Source organism: Micropterus salmoides, unplaced genomic scaffold, assembly GCF_014851395.1.
Source record: "Micropterus salmoides isolate LMB-PRFRI ecotype aquatic unplaced genomic scaffold, ASM1485139v1 Ms_hic_scaffold_3, whole genome shotgun sequence".
Taxonomy (NCBI): domain Eukaryota; kingdom Metazoa; phylum Chordata; class Actinopteri; order Centrarchiformes; family Centrarchidae; genus Micropterus; species Micropterus salmoides.
In genome coordinates, this window is record NW_024042261.1 from 874,845 (window position 1) to 889,260 (window position 14,416).

At 41.1% G+C, this 14,416-nt stretch overlaps 1 protein-coding gene across 2 annotated transcripts in view; it reads right to left on the reverse strand.

The window, feature by feature from the left end:
- LOC119882333 (cell migration inducing hyaluronidase 1) overlaps nt 1-9,946 on the reverse strand; it is a 206,035-nt gene extending 196,089 nt beyond the window's left edge. The window contains exon 1 of one of the 2 annotated variants that reach the window (XM_038692341.1): nt 9,808-9,946. The gene's annotated coding sequence lies outside the window, so the exon portion shown is untranslated. Of the gene's footprint in view, nt 1-8,992; nt 9,152-9,807 lie in introns of those variants that run through there. The other variant, XM_038692342.1, reaches the window with a different exon arrangement.
- Between the last annotated feature and the right edge of the window lie 4,470 nt (nt 9,947-14,416).

The following is a 14,416-nucleotide window of genomic DNA, read 5'->3' on the forward strand; positions in this document are numbered from 1 at the left end:
ACCAACTGCCCAGTCTACCCTTTCAGAGCGTAGGACAGCTACAGTGGATGACACAGCACAAAAGGTGTTGTCTTCTGAGACAGCAGAGTAGACAGTTGAGAAATGAAAATTTCTTTAAGTAGATATATTTGGAAATTATATTTACTTAATTATTCAGTAAAACCATATGTTATTGTGACTTGGCCGCTGACAGACAACTTGGAAAATAAGCCAAGAGTGTGAAACACTGTCACTGTTTCTGCACTACAGTCCATTATAAACCACATAATAGATTAAGTTTTTACAAAAATTGACAACACATTAATTCTCTCTGTGATTATGGACCCTCATGGTGTGTGTTTTATCAATAATTTTAATCTTTTCTGGCAAAGACACCATCTGTCACTGAACAGAACTCTGCCTCACTGCCACTGACAATTGTCTACTTGACCACTAGCTGCGCCTACCGGGCATGTAAAGCCATCTCCTCCCAAAATAGACAAATGTAGGGCGCTTGCTGTGTTTGAGGGTTGTTTGTTGCAGTCTCCGGACAATCCAAGCAACTGTACACTTCACCACACATCACCACAAATGAGAGCCTGTTTCTCCATTCGATTGGACAATGGAAAAAAACAGCAATGACGTTGGGGGTTTTGGTGTTCAGAATTAAAATTTTTCTCAACTTCATGCGAGAGGCATGCGCTGCAGGCACCTAAATGAGACATCCTGTAAAAAACTCACTGCCAATAGAAAACGATTTTAAAAGGCGCCTCTCGCTGCAAAAAACACATTCTGTCTGATTGGGGCCTTAGTCAACCCAGGGTCAGTCCAGCGCACACACTGGAACGCTGAGTTCACTTACCAACGGCCTCTGTGATGTAGGTAGGTAGGTTTACTCTCACACTATAACAAGTTATAAAACAAGTGAAATTGAGTTTTGTGAATCCCTACTGCTACATTGCAGACACTATATAATAATACAGACTCAATTTTAAAAATGAACAGAAATAAACTATAATCAGTGGAGCAGTGCTGAGGATGAATTAGAGATTAAGAGTCTGATAGCTTTGGGAAAAAGCTGCTCTGCAGTCTGGTGGTGTGGCAGCAGGAACCTCTATACCTCTTCCCAGATGGCAGCAGGGTGAATAGGCTACAGCTGCAGTGGGTACTGACCTCAAAATTGGATCTCAAATAATTTCCTCCAGCTGAACTCAGACAAAACAGAGATCCAGGTCATTGGGTCCCAGCTAATGGCAAAGCAAATCTGCTGGTTCCCTGGTGGACCACATCAAGCCTGTTGCTAAAAATCTTGGTGTCTAGTTCGACTTTTGAGCAGCACACCACAAAGCTTGTGCAATTGTGTTTTTACCATCTTAGAAATATAGCAAAAATACAATCAGTGTTAACTTATAAGGACACTGAGACCATTTTACAAGCCTTCATCTCATCACACCTGGATTACTGCAACAGCCTTTTTACTTGCTTGACCCAAAAAGTCTATTGATCAACTCCAGAATGTGCAGAAGTCAGCTGCCAGGTTTTTGACCAGAATAACAGATTACGCCTGTTTTAGCTTCATTAAACTGGCTCCCAGTATGCTTTAGAATAGACTTTTAAATCAAAAAAAATTTTTTTATTGATTACTTTTAAAGCTCTTCATGGCCTCCCTCCCTGTTATATCTCTGACCTTTTAGTCCCAAACCAGCAAGTCTGTCATCTGTTCCAGAGTCTCAATTGAAAACTCTAGGTGACAGAACGTTTGCTGTCAAGGCCCTGAGGCTCTCAAACCTCTGGAAAAGGGTGTTAACTGTGTCACTACAGAGACCTTTCTACTGACTCTGAAAAACACCGAAAGAAAGATGCCCAGGGTCCCTGCTCATCTTCCTGAGCAGAAGTATAAAGTATATATTTTGTCTTTACTTTTAATGTGTATTTTCAAACAGTTTTTCATAATCCCAGTCACTAAAGCATCGGCTGAAAGATCAACACTGCTGCTATAATAAATTGCATTGGCTTCTCTCAAGTGTGTGGGTGTGTGGACAAGTGCTGCAACTAATGAATATTTTCGTAGTCGACTAATCGAATAAAATAACAGTTTAGTCAACTACAAAAATATTCATATATAAATAGTCACGATTATTTTTGTCACCCCCTAACCCTAATTAAACCATTTAACTAATTACACTTCTTTCAAGTGAATTACTGATTTCCAACACACAGCCTAACTAACGTTACCATTAAGTGAACAAGGTTTACTATTTAGAATGAACACCAGTATCAACACCAGGGGGAAACCAGGGAAGAAGACCAGACAGCGTAGGCTACTCCTATAATTCACTTATTTATACTATCTTTAAAACTTTTAACTGTTTAAAAAGGGACTATATGTACGTTTTTTAATGAAATTAATAAAATTTTCATTGCCTTATTGTCAATGGGCTCAAAACTTGCTTAGAAAGGAAGCACACGCCTGTTTTCTGCCACTTTTCTGCTTTTAATGTGGGGACTTCGGGTCAGATTCCGCCCTGAGCTTCTCTCAGACTACAGCGACAACACGTAAGCTAACGACATGCAGTCCACTAACACCATAAAACAACCTGCTCCCAGCAAAACACAGGCTCCACGTAAGGATACAAAACATCATGCTGAAGCCCATCAGACCAAACAGGTTCAGATGATGTCGAGTAAGAACAATGTGAGCGTTAGTAAAGCTGGAGAAACACAAAGGAAGTCACGTTAGCTTGCAGTCTAACACCGAGCAGTTGCTAATGTTATCCGGTGCAAAGTTATATCGCTTTCCACATTATTTCACAAACCAACGCGATCCATGTTAGTATCCTGTGTAACCACTGTTGATTTAGCCTACAAGAAAGGATGTAACCTATAGTGATGCAGCCAGGAGCAGCCAGCTAACGCTACATTAGCTCGGACCTGCCGGTGTTTGCTTCATAATGTTCAGTTTAGGTTTATTGTGGTTTTACCAATACTCAGGTCCACAGCTTCTCCACCTCTCAGTCGCTGTAAGTAACGTGACCCACATAATATACAACCCAGAGGAAGAGCCATCCACTGACACTACAGTAAAGTTGCTGTGGTTGCAGGCAAAACTGCTCTCACCTTTATTATTCATCACCTACATCAAAGTCAACCCCAAAAAGTGGTCTTAAGACTGGTCTCAAGACCAAGACCAGTCTCGAATAATAAAACACTAGTCTCTGAGTCCTGTTGCTTGGTCAACATGAGTCCCATTTGGTCCAGACCAGATCTTTAGGGGCAGAATTAAGTCCAAGCTGGGCCACGCTCTCTTTCCTCTCCTCTGAGCAATGACCGCACCTGCCATGGCGCCTGGTCCGGTTGTTTGGGCTGGGTGGATCGTGGTCTGCTGCTCTTTAATCCAAAAAACCCATCTTCCAATGACTGTATTTATGTCAGAGCATGTCTGCATGTTTTGGCAATAAAGCCGGGGAAAAAACAGATAAAAAACAAAAGTGTAGCAAAGTTTGAAGGACCTACCGGCTGCTGCTTCTACAAGCGCTGCCGGTTGCCATAGCAACTCTAGCACTCTGTAGCTAAAACGGAGTGTTCAACACACAGGGTGAAAAGAGGAGCTGCAGTAATATGCAGTATAACAAATATATGGTGTTTTTTGAAAATGAAACCATCTAAACCTATTCTGGTTAAACCCCTTAACAAAATTATGAACTTGAAAATGAACATCATATGACCTCTTTAAGTTAGCGTACGGTTAGGTTAAGAAAGTAGTGCTTGTGGTTAGGGTAAGCCTCCAGGCCTCGAATCAATGTTATGTCCTCTGAAGTGATGAAAAACACGACTCGGTGTGTGTGTGTGTGTGTGTGTGTGTGTGTGTGTGTGTGTGTGTGTGTGTGTGTGTGTGTGCGCGCGCAGTAGCATGTTGAGATTTGCGGTTTCCAGAACTCAGACATGCTACTATATTTCTGTTGACAACTCCATACCTGCTCTGATTCTGCTTATAAAACTACTAATCACTGCTGAGACATTTTTAAAGGCCCTGCAGCAGCTTCACATGCACATGCAGACACACACTCACACACACATACTTACAAAGCACCTTCAGCAGTGCTCTATGTTGGAGGCTGCTGCTCTGTGTGAAAGAGGAGAATTCACAGAGAAGATATCCAGCTGTGGCAATGTATCTGAGGATTGCTCTGACCTAAAACCGAACTCAGAGCAGTTTAGGTGCTCAATAACTGGGAGCCAGTGCTCTCACTGAAAAGGAGGGGAACGGCATGACCTTCAGACATGTCTTTATTAAAGAAAACAAAGATATTTCAGAAGAAAAAAATATTTTCCCTGTTAAAAAAGTAGTATTCCACTGCATGTCTGTCTTTGAGTATCATCCTCAACCCAAATTCAACCCCTGCAGGTTTGATAGGTGGCTCTTAAAAGTTTGTTGCTGTTGTGTACAAATGTAATCGACTCAGGTTCACAACAGATGAGTCTGAACAAGATTTGTTTTACATAACAAATAGGGCCCTAGGATTGCTGCGATGTGGAAACCACAGACAAAATCAACTGTTCAACACGGAATATCATGGAATGTGCCAAAATGTGGATGCAATTTATAAAACCCGGGGTTTTCCCTGGCATTATCGGTGTTTTCTTCACTGCACTTAAGCCAACTGAACATAAAATAACTATGTGCTGTGTTTTGGGGTCATTTACAGGCTCTTGTACTCAGCTCTCTGTGTTGGAGTTTCACAGAGGGCATGGCTCAGTGTCATACACACAATCACACAATCATATCGATTAGAGTTGGCACACTAGCAAGAGCTTATCACTTAAACAAACTCTTAGAAGTGCAACCACATCTGCAGATGTAAGACGCAAGCTCGTTGAAGACTTTGTGGCTGTGTGGACGGAGTCCACTTATGCTGTGTGTTCAGCAGCATATAGAGGCTGTCCTGCAGAAAGTAGGTGGGGCAGAACTGCATTCATTGTAAAATTGTCCCCTATTAAACAGTATTGTAGTGTTTTAATATCCTACTGTTGCAATGCATTTATTGTGAAATGTCCAAGTCAATCTACAGGCCTGTAAAGCATGGGTGTGCTTTTGGTGACAGGAATGTTGATGAATACTCATTGTTTTTATCAATATTTCAACAAAAAGTCAACATTCTAACTTACCTGGTATATTTTGAAAATATTGTATAACTGTTGTATTTTACAACAGTTACAATTGCATTCTAGGTGTATATTGCATTATAAGCTTCCTTATGATGGTTTTGATGGTTTATTGCATTAAAATATAGCTTGTTTTATGAAAATAGATTTTTTCTTTATTGCATCTCCATGTAGTCTTTAATGGTAAAATATATTAATATACAATGGATTTATATTCCTTAGCTTCTGACTTTTCAAAGGAGAACCAGAATTATGCATCTAGGCCAAACGGTTGAGAAGTTATTCCTGATTCATTTTGGGTATGTTATTATAGGCGTTTTTTCTGGAAAAAGGTGCCTGTTTTCAGCAACGGATTTGATAGAATCCTAAAAACCTGTCAAAGCCGCTGTATCAAAACGGTCTCCCGACTGATACTGGATTTTTAAACCTGAGCTGAATATCAATTATATTCGAATTTCATTTATTGGTTGGCCGTCCATAACAAGAATACAACCCTTCAGTTACTATACGGACATACACACACGCAATTTGCCAAACTTAGTGAATCCAACCTAGGTTATCAAAAAAACAACATCTCCATTTACATGAGGTGAACATGAACATGTCGTGTCTTCTACGACATAATCTGTGTCAGCTTTTTCCCCATTTAGTCATGTGCTGAAACTATGCATGCTATTTATATCTGTCTGTTTTTTCCTTACCTTGTAAAAGGTGGTAAACTCAATCCCTGCAATTCAGACAGTGGGTAAACAAGAACTGCACTGGGTGTGTTCTACATTACACCCCTCTTCCCAGTGCTTTGATCTAAATTGGATTCTTGGGATCCAAACAAAACAATGCGGAGCACATGGCTGCTTTGTGTGATTTTTATGTCAGCTTTTAAGAGGCTGCTGTGGCACGGACATGCAGGTGGAGGTAGAGATCTGTCTCGTTTTTGTCTGTCTGGATTACAACAATCCACAAAAATAACAGACTCGCACACTAAGCATGAGCAGCTGCCCTGGCAGTGCATGGAATCAAGTTACACCCAGTTATCCATGCAAGCTCCTCATTTTTGTTATATTTCATTAATTAAAGAACATGCAATGGAAGGGGGAGAAGGGTTGAAGTCAGGTTGACCCAACTTCTGTTGCAGGGAAGCGAGTACAGGCAGGAAAACAACTGTTAACAACAATTTCACAGCCCATTAAGGAGTTGATGGATGGGTCAAAAATATATCACTAGATTCCATCTAAGTAACTTCATCTACAAATATGGAGCTATAATTCTCCAAAGCAGAGCAGAGGAGAAAGCAGAGAGTAGTCTGCAGCTGACATGCCTGACCAGAGGGGAGAGAAAAATATCCTCATTTTGAATTGAGGTTAGAGAGCTGATGATTTCCTCAAGTAAACTGTAGCCTTTGGCTGTTGGCCTAGTCATCCACGGTGGCAGCTCTCTGTGTGGACGTGTTCGTGGAAACTCCAGCCTACATTGGAAAGTAAGCTTTTTCTCTGCCAAGAGTAGTAGTTGGAGTAGTCTTCCTTATGTTGGAAAATTATTGCATTCAATAGACAACACAAGAAAGGTCAAAAGATAAAGGTGGTGTGGATTTTAGAGTATGTAGTAGTCCCTTGTAAATTTTGCTTGTCCACTTGCGATGCTTAAAAGTGTTGCTAAATGTTTTACAGAAACCAAGAGTACATGCCCCTTTCCTAAAAAAAAAAAAAAACACAAAAAAGTATTCATTCAAGGGTCATAGAGGAATAGCTCTGTTAGCAAGCAGTTGCCCTAATACACATCTAGCTAACTTTCTCTGCATCAGCTGCATGCTGCTGAAGGACATCAGGTAGATGGGGAGAACTCAGGCTGAAAATAGTGATGTTGTGGACTGTAAAACCAAAACAATAGCCTTTGTGGGTTTATCATTACAAGCAACACATTTAACCTTACATATAGTAAATCAAAAAATGTTCATTTTAGTGTAGAAATCCCAATAGAATAATTTTGAATTTTTTGTAGGTGGTGGTGGAGCTGTTCGCTCTTTCAGTTATGTCACTGTCTTAATCATTACTCATGCCAACTACACAGTCATTATTCTAAACAAACAAGAAGGAGTCACCTCCTGTGCAACAGGCACTCTGGGATTTGCAGAGAACATTTTACAGGCTTCCACTCATTCCATACTCTTCTTTAAGCCAGCAGAATTATTTTACTGCTATTTTCTCCCCAATACTCTCTCTTTCTTGCAACTGCGTAACTGCAGTTCCTGTTTTTTTCCAACCAGTGTTTCAGATTAAATAGCAGAGAACCTTCACATTCTTTTGTGCTTCATTTCAGTCAGACATGTTAAAGAAGCATCTGTAACAGCCTAACATCAGGCCTTAATTAGCGGCAGTGCTTTCTAACTCAACCGCAACTTTGCTCATTTACATCACTCATACTAAATACCCTGCCATATTAAAAAGATTCAGAGACACAAAATGTTGTGCCCCAAGAGTAATTTGTGGTAGGTTTGGGAAGTCTACTTCGCTCAGTGTGTAATGCAACACATGTCAAAGCTTTCATGAAATGGATTAAGTTGAATCACCACTCAGTTCTATCAGTGATCCAGAAAATGAGTTTAAACACAAATCTTCCCATTACCAGTTTAAATTATCTTAACAGCTAACAGTTGCAGAGTCATAATTTATGCAAGCCTATAATAAGAAAAGGAATCCCTCATCCTCAAAACAGCCCCCCCCCCCCCCCCCCCCCCCCACACACACACACACACACACACACACACAGCCAGTTACACAACAGTTCTGGCAGCAGCGTGTATATTTGTCAGAGAGAGATGTCCCCCAGTTCGTTTTCAAGATTGTCCAACACTTTCATATTCTGCTTTCATCATATCATCACCACCACCCACCCGATAAGCTATTCTTGCTAGTATTATTTTAGCCTCAACTGGTTGTGTAACCTTCATTTTTTATAGAGCAGGTCACTTAGACACAAATTGTTGTCCACAAGAATGTCCTCCTCCTTCTCCTCCTCCTCCTCCTCTTATTCTTTGTTATACGGCTACTCTCCTCATAATCATCATGTCATCCTCTCTGGAGGACACTGAAGGTGATAAGGGAACACAGGAAGGCAGCGGTCAGCCCCAGACAACTCCGAGGCATCATCGGATCATCAGCCCAAGCACAAATTCCACTTGATCTCCACATTTTGCAGTCACAAACACAGACTCACTGTCAGCTGCCTAAGGAGTAGTGTTTAAAAAGGCAGTGCAAGGCCATGTTAGGCACTAGGCAAGTAAGTAGTATCAAATAACTGACAAACATCGTCAGAATGTCACAGTGAAGTACAGACATCAAGAGAGTTTAATACCGGGCTCGGCAACTGTAGAGTTATTTTGTTAGGCCAGGGTAGTGTCACAGTATACCAGGGTATTTAGAAAGCCCAACAGTGTTGATATTGAGGAATTATAGTACAGTTACACACAAATTATCCATTTGAGTTGTTAAGACTGATATTGATATCTCTCAAGTGAAAAGGGTTCAATTTTACTGTGTTAACCCCCCCCAAAAAAAATCCCAGTCTTTCACTACTACAGATATATTCAGGTATTGTGGGGAATGCTTTGAAACGCCATCTACACAATCATGTAGGGAGTTGAATTTACAGGAAATTCACAAAGTTTTATTCATAGAAAATGCATATAGAAAATGTGGAGAAAGAAAAATATAAGGCTGGTTTGGAATTTCAACCATTGACTTCAGTATTTCAAAAAATATGGTTACAGGCCTGAAGTACAAAGATCTGCACAGACAACACAGCTGATAATCATCACCCCTACAGATATGAAGAAGGAAAATGGGCAACTAACCTGTCTGATGGAGACTGGAGAGCACAGTGCACTTGTTTCCTCTGGAGTAGAGGCAGTGTGGAACTATACCCCTGAACAATGTGCGCCATCCATAGACTCAAGAGAAGTGAAACCTGCAAATGGCTGTTGCAGGTGGTGAACAGCAGCTGGGTGGAAATGCCCATGTTATATTCTTGCCATAGTTTCTTTCTTTGTTCAAGATCCCACCCACTTTAACAATATCCATCAGCCTACCTACATGTGTCTTATCTCTGCACGCAAATGAAAAGCAGAGTTCTGGCAGCATCTTGAGGTGGAGCGACGCAGAACACCGGTCTGCCCTCACTGTTATCCTGGTGGAGACAGCGCGCCTCAGCAGACACCAGCTACATACTTTATTTACAGTAGGATAATGTTTGCATTTCAGAATTCAGCCGCACGCACGGTGAGATGAAGCGTTAGTTAAAGACGGGAATTCAAAGACCGTGTGCTGCAAACGGAGCATCAGCGCACTGACCGAGAGTCCACTTACCTTTGCCCCTACAATCGTGGCAGGACTGGCGGCGCGCGTTCAACATTCCAGCCTGCACACACAGGCTGACATGATGTATACGGACCGTGAGCCTCTTCAGTCCGCAGTGACAGCTGTGAGTCCACAGCGGCACGCGCTAACCACGCCGAAACCGCAAGCACGGACACGGATCTTTCTCAGCACACCTGTGGCTCGCAGCGGCCAAATTACACCCCCAGTTACCCAGTCTGGATGCTCCACAATATCACAAACACACCAGCCCCAGAAAAAAAAAGTGTTAAAGAGTCCAGGGAGACCTACTGACCTGTAGCATGTAATCCGTCTCTACTCCCGCAGCCTGTGATACGCGCAGTCCGGAGCAGTGAAGTGATGGAGCAGACCGCAACGTGTCAGCCGGTGTCGGAGCGCAGACGCGGCCATTCCCTGTCCGTGGCGGTGCAGCGCCGCCTCTATTTACTCCAGCGGGAGGAAAGCAACGCCCACTGTGTGTGTGCGTGTGAGTGAGGGAGAGAGAGAGAGAGAGAGTGTGTGTTTGTGTGTGTGTGTGTGTGCGAAGGGTATTCCTATTTCCTTGATTTGTTGAAAACACACGGATTTGCAGGGTTTTAGCCTTGCAAATACGCCACAAGACTACTGGTCAAAAATAAGATAAAATATTGAAAAATACCTGAAAAAACATAACATAAACATAAATAAAGTAAGCAGAATATAAAAAACAGAAAAAATAGCTAATGATACAACTAAATTAAAGTGAAAAGAAAAAACAACGAACGTTTCTATTGATTGTTTAATTAATTACATTTTTCATATAGTAGGCAGAGATGCTCACAAGTCTCTGAGCTAGAGTCCAAGTCAAGCCTCAAGTCACTGGTGGTTCTAATGAATGCTGCATCACCTGCTGCGTTCAAACCAGGCTGCTTATAAAACTGCATAGCTATAAGGACTGTAAACTGTAACCTGTTTTTCACTTACAGAGCACAACTATGTAATGTGCAATGCAGTTAATGACAGCTTATTAACTACTGTAAGTCAACACACCCCCAGACTCTCAAACCCAGTGTAATGTTAACTAATGTTAAATAAAACTGTAATGTTATATGATCAACAAAAAACTGTAACCTATTTGCAGCCGACCATAATAATTAGCGTGATGGCAGCCAGCGGGATGTAAATGATTACGTTAATCGACTGCCAGAAGTTTGGCAAGTAACAAATGCTCATTCATCTTTTCATAACGAATGACAGTCGGAGTTAACCTCTCGCAGGTCGTAGCTGAAGCAAGAAGCAAGCTAACGTTAGATCGCCAATGCTGAGCTAAACATGTTCACTAACATCAGATTACTAACCTATTTTGCGTTCAGTGCTTCTTTGTTTGGGTCTTGTTGTATGAAGTTTTAAGGCCAAAGTTTACGATGAATGGCTCAGCAGCTGCCGCTGTTTGTTGTCCTCTCTCACATGTGGCCGCGCGTAGCTGATACTACGTGTTACGTAGGCAGGTTGTAGGGAGGGGAATAACAGAAATCTCATCAAACGTTTCCTAAAACATAAACGAGTCCCGCACCTCGAGTCCAAGTCCAGTCTGAAGTCTTTTGAAGACGAGTCTCAAGTCGAGTTTGAAGTGACTGTGTGTGCTACTTAAGTCGGACTCGAGTCCGAGTCTCAAACTTGAGTCCCCATCTCTGGTAGTAGGCTATTTATTCAGTCAGCTCTTGTCTCTGCCGATCTAAATGCTCTTTCAGTCTCCACATTGCCAGGGATCTCATTCTGGTGGGGAAAAAGTGAATATTAACTTATAGTTGGCCTAAAAGTCTGTTTTTATGTCTTTAGGGTATTTTTCCCTATAACACATTTGATGTCAAGTTTTATTTCATCATATGTCACTTTTCTTGACAGTGCTGTTCTCACCTTTCAGCCAATCAGGTACCCCTGCCTCTCTAAAGTTCACAAGCCAACTGACCCTTTGTTAAGCAAAGTTGTCAATCGTTGTCTTTTGTCTCAATAGTCGGGGGATGCAGAGGTTCACTTGTACTGTGTGATCAGTAACTTTAGGCTTTAGCTTCAATCTTTCATTTTTTTCAGTTCCATTTGAGTCAGTTTGAGTCAGTTTGACAGCCTCAATACAACCTTCAAATGTATAATGCAACTGCAAAAGTGTCTGCTTCTTTGTGAGATCGCTTTTTCCAACAAATTTGACAATATTTCTCCAGGGAGTGCAGTAATAGACAGTGGCAATGCCAACAGTTTGGCGGACTTAGCAACAGTAACTAAGGGGGGCGGGGCTTAGTGAAGGGTCAATTTAGCCACTTAGCTCCTGTTAGTTAGAACAGCAACCATGGGTGTAGAATTTGGTAGAGATGGTAGGGAACCAGCCTACACCCCTCATATGCCTCACAGTGGTTTAGTCTGCTGCCTACCTACTGCCAAAATATTTAAAATGAATAAACATTAGGAGCTCATACAACCACTGAATCTGCGGCAAACGTAGCTATCCCCGCCCCCTCTCTCTCACACCGTGCATGTGCAGGCAGGATTGAGTTGCTTTGGGAATGGGGACACTCTGCATCTCTGTTGCTCTGAAACTTTGCAACAACACAGGAGGAGAATAAGGTGGGGTGGTAGAGAGCATAGGCTGATTTACCTGCCACTGGCATACCAGCTCCTGATTGACTCTCTGAATGACCCCACCACCACCACCACCTAGCTATCTAGGCAGAGTTGTGAGCTTTTTACTCACCATCAAAGTGGAGCGTGTGTTTTAGCATTGCGAGGTAACATTAGTTCTTGTTGGTTTGAACAACCACAGAGATGAGGCTATTCTCAATTCTTGGATTTTGTGTCTTCAGTCAGGGAGTGCATCAGAAATCCACAGTGCCTTCAGTATATTGGACAATGCCTAGGTGATAGCTGACCTAAACTGTCATCAGAAACAAAACATTATTTATTTACATTTATCAGCAGGGGGAGCTATGTCTCTCTCTCTCCCCCCCTTCACTTCCCTGTTCATTTCATCAGTTGGGGCAGAAAATTCTATTTACAGCCACAAAAAGGTATCAGGCTAAGAAACCAAACTAAATGACGTGTTCTGTCTTTCTATCAATCTCCTCCCCTGTGTGTCAGTACTGTGTACAGTACCACACCTACATACACACCCTGTTACATACCCAGATCCTGTTACTGCAGGATCCGGCCCAAATTCAGCCGTGGTTGTTTTCACTTATTACTTATGTTTATCAGAGATCAGGAGTGCCATGCCAGCATACATAGATGGCGTCTTGACAACAACTGATTTAAGCTGAAATGTCAGATCAAGGAGTACCCATTACTGATCAACATATCTGACTGTACTTTAGTCAAGTCTAACACAGACAGAACTTGCCTTTCTTTCAGAACTTATGTCTTTCTGTTAAAGATAATTGTTTAGTCCTTGCCCCGCTGTATCTTCACTGGCGAGTACACTTCAGTGATCCTGCTGTGATTGTTAACTTCATTAGTTGTCTATAATGATCTTGTTATCGCTCGAGACAATGTTTACATTGTTTTTGAACAATGGGTGGTGTGTGGTATTCATGTTGAAGGTGCTCGTTGTACAGACTGAAAACAAATTTCCTCCACTGAGGACAATAAAGAATGAATCTGAATCTTGATGTAACAGCATTAACAAAAATTGCAAGCATGGCTGTTCTGGGCTTCCGTACCATTCGGACGCAGGGCCATAACCAATATTTTAGAAATACTGAGGCATGAGGCAGCACTAGTGAAAAATGACCCACTAATTGCATTAGACAAAGGACTCTGGCACTGGCTCCCTGTAAAATCCAGAATAAAATTTAACACTGTAAAAATGATCAAGGTGGTTCAACTTAAAAACTTAGTTAGTTGCTGCCTTAAAGAGGTGAGTAAACTCAACTTTAAGAAAAGCTTTATTTCAACTCATATGACAATATATAATTTACTTAATTAAAGATCATTTCTTGTTTGAACTTAATACTGCAATTTAAAACAACTATATGTTACATTACAACTTCCTTTCTCTTGCCAAAGAAACATACAATTCTATATCCTTTCAACTCACATTTGTAAGTTAGGATCACCTCACCTGCTGCCTTGAAAATGCAAGTTAACTCAACTAGAAGATTGCCAATTTTCAACTCATAAATTCAAGTTTATAACATTGATAAAACTACAGTGTTCTAGTTCCCCCCAGTCAATGTCGTTTTTTATAAATTCAACTTCATACTTGGAGTTACTCTAACTCATAATTTTAAGTTAAAATAACTTAACCAAATTAATAGTACTTTCCATTTCAAGGGATTTAATTTCCTAATTTGTTTCAGTTTAAACATAAAATGGTTTTGCAGACAGACCACAACAACAGCTTGCAACATGGCTAGGCAGTTTGTTGGTACACTGAGCAATGCAAAATAGCAGCAGCAATCACCTCCTTTCTGAAAGGGTCTTAAGGCCGTTGTCAGGAACCCTTTCCACCGGTGGCACGACTCTTGTTTACCACAGAAGTGTCTACATTTTGGTTGGAATTTGAACATATGACTTATCTGCAGTGTATAATTAGTATGGATGAGCAAGTACACAACTATCTGCATCTGTTCAATAAATAAAATTTTCTGTATCCATACTCAGAATGGGTGGGGCTTAATCTAGAAGTGGACGGGACTAACTGGAAATTATTCTAGGTTGAAATTGGTATCAGAACTTGCTATATTTATTAGAACTATTTATAGAACAGCCTCAGAATTGAGCTTCAGAGCAATGTTTTTGATCACAATAGTAATTGATTTTTTAAAAAAGGTTCCTATATTTATAGTTTATAACAAAACAGATATTGACACATTTTACTCTGATGATACTCGTGAAAAGTATCTGTACTGAATACTCGTTTCAACCGAGTACTCGCT